The following is a 4,841-nucleotide window of genomic DNA, read 5'->3' on the forward strand; positions in this document are numbered from 1 at the left end:
CCTGCTGGTTCGACGATCCATCCACCGAAAGTACCCAACGGAAATCATCCCCTTCAACTCGCGTTGCCTCAGATGAGAGCTCGACCACGAAATCTGCAAAGATTTGCCCCTTAATCGGGCCTCGGGGCTCATATTTGATATCAAACTCTGACAATTCTACTGCCCACTTCACCATCCTTCCTGCAACGTCAGGCTTCTTCAAGACCTTCTGGATGGGCAGGTCAGTCATCACCAGTATTGTAAAGCTATGGAAGTAGTGGCGCAACCTCCTCGCCGAAAATACCACAGCCAGCGCAGCCTTCTCCAGGGCCTGATATCTCGTTTCGGGGCCCTGCAACACCTTGCTCACAAAATAAATAGGCTTCTGAGCCTGACCTTGATCCTGGGCGAGCACCGCACTCACCGCCCTCTCAGTTACAGCAAAATACAACCTGAGAGGGGTTCCCACCAGCGGTTTGCACAGAACCGGCGGGCTCGCCAGATACTCCTTCAGCTTGACGAAAGCTTCCTCGCACTCTTTCGTCCAAACAAACTTATTGTTGCGCCTCAGGCACTGAAAATAGGGGTGGCCCTTCTCTCCGCTAGCGGACACGAAGCGGGACAGGGCTGCCATCCGACCTGTTAGCTGTTGAACTTCCTTCACCGTAGCTGGGCTCCTCATCGCCAAGATGGCGGCACACTTATCAGGGTTGGCCTCTATGCCTCTTTCAGTCAAGAGGAAGCCCAGAAACTTCCCAGCTTCCACGCCGAAAATGCATTTCTCTGGATTCAGCTTCAATCTGAACTTGGCGATCGTCGTGAACAATTCCTCCAAGTCAGCAACGTGCTTGCTCTTTTCCGGCGAGGTCACGACCATGTCATCGACGTACGCTTGCACGTTCCTTCCCAGCATCGGTGCAAGTACTCGATCCATCAACCTCTGGTACGTGGCCCCCGCGTTCTTCAGTCCAAACGGCATCACCTTGTAGTAGTAGCACGATCTCTCCGTCATGAAGGATGTCTTCTCTTCATCCATGGGATGCATCTTAATCTGGTTATACCCCGAGAAGGCATCCAGGAAACTCAGCAACTTACACCCTGCGGCACTATCTACCAGGGCGTCTATGCTTGGTAAAGGATACGAATCCTTTGGACAAGCTTTGTTCAGGTCGGTGAAATCGACGCTCATGCGCCATTTCCCGTTACTCTTCTTCACCAGCACGATATTCGCCAGCCACTCAGGGTACTGGACTTCCCTGATGTGACCTGCAGCAAGGAGTTTTTGTGTTTCATCTCTAATCGCCTGCCTCCTCTCCTCGTTGAACTTTCTTCTTCTTTGTCGCACTGGTCTCACCAAGTTGTCCATCGCCAGATGATGGCACAAGAAGTCGGGATCAATCCCGGGCATGTCCGAGGCGGACCATGCAAACGCGTCCAGATGCCGCTCAATCACCTTGGCGATCTGGTCCTGGAGCTCGATCTCCTGAGATCTTCCCAGCTTGAAGATCTTTCCCCCGATCTCTTTCTCGAGCCACTGCTCGACGGGTTTTGGCCTGGATTCTCGGGCGATCACCGCCCTGGCGATTCCCTATTCTCTCGCTTCCTCAGGGCGATTCCGCGCCTCTTCCTCCTCCAGACCAGCGTTTCCCTCCACTAGCTCAGCGTCCACCATCTCCACGTCCCTTCCGACGGTCTCTTCTGCTACCATCGATCTGGGCTTCACACCGGGAGGTGGGGTGGTTGTTACATAACTCACTGATCTCTTGTTTTTCAGGCTATTCTCATAGCACTTTTTCGCTTCTTTCTGATCAGACTTGATCGTGATCACCACCCCCTCCATAGACGGCAACTTTACCTTCATGTGCCGAGTCGACGGAATGGCGCCTATCCTGTTAAGCGTGGGCCTTCCCAACAGGATGTTGTATGCTGAAGGAGCGTTTACGATGAGGTACTTGATTTTCTCCGTCCTCGAACCAGCCTCATCTGTAAACGTGGTTCTCAACTCAATATACCCCCTGACCTCCACCTGGTCACCAGCGAACCCATACAGGCACCCTCCATAGGGCCTTAGCTGGTCAAGGGGCAACTCCAGCTGCGTGAAAGTCGGCCAGAACATCACGTCTGCCGAACTTCCCTGGTCCACCAGAACTCTGTGGACCTTCCTTCCCGCCGTAACCAACGAAATGACTATGGGATCGTTGTCATGGGGCACAACGTCCCGAAGATCCTGCTTGGTGAACGTAATGTCTACCTCCGGCGAGTGATCTTCAAACATATCCACTGTCATCACCGACCGCGCGTACTTCTTCCTCTGCGATGCGGTGCATCCACCACCTGAGAAGCCTCCTGCAATGGTGTGGATTTCCCCGTGGATGGGCATCTCGTGTTGCTGGGCTTCTCCACCTGCTGGCTGGGAACTCGACGCTCCTCCCGTTCTTCTGTCCAGCAGATAGTCATTTAGGAACTCGCTCTTAACCAGATCATCGAGCTGATACCCTAAGGACAAACACGAGTCCAAAGTGTGGCCAAAGCCCTGGTGAAACTCACACCAGGCGTCTGGCTTTGGTCCCAGCACCTTGTCGCCCACCTTCTAGGCGCTTTCAACCTAGCAGATATATTGGGAATGGCGATCAGGTCCGCCAATCCCATAACAAACTTGTGCTTAGGCAGGCGATTGTATTCCCGGCGTGCTGGTTGCTGGCGTCCTTGGCCCCTCCCCTTGTTCCTCCTATCATAAGGATGGCGAGCCCTCTGGTCCTTCCTGGCCGCCGCCGCTGTCTCCAGTACCCTTTGCGGCTGGATCCTGGTCTGGGCGCGTGGCCTAGCGGGAGCCACGCTCCCTCTCTTCTCGGCGACCTCACTCTCGTCGGCGATGTGAGCCACCGCAAGTCGCCTGACCTCAGCAAACGTTGCAGGGTGAGCCCTGATCAAGGCCTCGCAGAATGGTCCTGGCAGCACGCCCTTCTTGAATGCATAGACCAGCATTTCTTCATCTTTAGCCGGCGATCTGACCATCTGCGCTCCAAAGCGATTCAAGTAGTCTCTGAGGGACTCTCCCTGGTACTGCCTTATATCAAACAAATCATAAGACACCCTGGGCGGTGCCTTGTTCACGATGTATTGCTCGACGAAAACCTTCGAGAACTGCTGAAAATTGGTTATGTGACCGTTAGGTAGGCTCACAAACCACTCCAACGCCGTTCCCTGGAGCGTGCTCACAAACATCTTGCAATACACGGCGTCTGACCCTCCCGACAGCATCATCTGCGTATGGAACGTGGTTAGATGAGCCTCTGGATCCTCCACGCCGGTAAAGACAGCCTTAACCGGAACCACGCTCGTAGGAATAGGCGTGTCAGTAATCGCCTGAACAAAAGGCATAGGGAAAACACGAGGTGGCGATGACGGCGCCACCTCTTCAGCAGAAGAACGCCCTTGCTGCTCCTGAAGAGCTTGACGCAGCTCCTCAGTCACCTTGCTGAGCTCCTCATTCCTGGCGCGAGAGGCGACCAAGTCCTCATGCATTCTCGCCTGCTCTATGCGTGAGGCTTCCACAGTTGCCTGCAACGAACGCATCATCTCTGCCATCTGCGCCATGGTCATGGCAGCGGCGCCTTCAGCAGCGACGGGCGCAACTGGACTTGAGCGGTTGCTTCTCATTTTTCTCATGAAACTCAGCGAATCACAGAATGCGGCGAACAACACTTACTTTAGCTACGATTGAGTCAGCGATCAATCGGAAAAACTGTGCGAAACTCCGCGAGAAAACTCAAGAACACCGCAAACCTTCAAAGAAACTTGTAACTTCACCAGAAACCACTACTCTTCCCACGGACAACCGAACGAGCGAAAGAACTCAACTCCACCGAACAAATCACGCGTAAACAGCAGGAAAACCTCACTTCACCGATCGAAAACCCAAACGAACGGTGTAAAACGCGAATTCACCGAACAAATTTCAAGCAAACAGCGAACGATGGTTGCACCAGCACACAACCACGCAGAAAACTTCGAAAACCTCCAAGAACTCACGCTGTGGATGGGAGCAAGTTTTACACGGTCCCACGGTGGGCGCCTGATGATCCTGCCTGTTGACCAGAACGCTGGAAACTGCCTCGTCAAAGGATCGACGTGTGCACCGCTTCACACCTCCGTTCCTCTTCAAGATCCACCTCAAGAACCTGCAAAGAAACAGAGCGGCGCCGCTGCGGCCGATCGCACTCCAACGCCCAAGTCAGTGACCGAATCACCAAATACTAAGAGAACAAGAACCGTGCAAATCCTCTCTCACAGTAAGCTCTATAACTCGCAAGCGTAAAGAATGTATTCTGAACGTGCGTACCTCAGAAAGTTCGTTGAGAACTCTTATATACCTGGTTACTTTCTCTCTCCTAGCAGTTACAGACTTGGACACGTGGCTCGTATCCAACCGTACACGTGCCATCATCTGGAGCCTCCTTGACTTGGGCGCTGCTCCTGACTCTCTCTTTGGCTAAGTTATTTATGCATGGTGCTGCCCAGTACATAGCTAACTTGGGAGTGCGATCTCTACTAGAACTGGCGAGTTAGGGTGCCTTCATACACCTTCCCTGTGGTCTCGCCGGCCGCCTTCATAATTTGCACCACCTTCATCTCTGGCGATCTCCAATCTCAAGGTCGCCTGAGTTTACATCTGGCGACTTCATCTCCAACCTGGTGATCGCCGATTCTGGTATGCTGGAGATCGGAACACGCCAACTTAATAACTGGCGACTTCACGAGCCCCCCGACTTCCTTCCCTTCTGCCAACCTGGCGCCTTGTCAACACGCCTATACTGTAGCGGGATGCCACGTCATCACTTCCGACTACCAGGGCGGTACAA

Source organism: Phaseolus vulgaris, chromosome 11, assembly GCF_000499845.2.
Source record: "Phaseolus vulgaris cultivar G19833 chromosome 11, P. vulgaris v2.0, whole genome shotgun sequence".
NCBI lineage: Eukaryota > Viridiplantae > Streptophyta > Magnoliopsida > Fabales > Fabaceae > Phaseolus > Phaseolus vulgaris.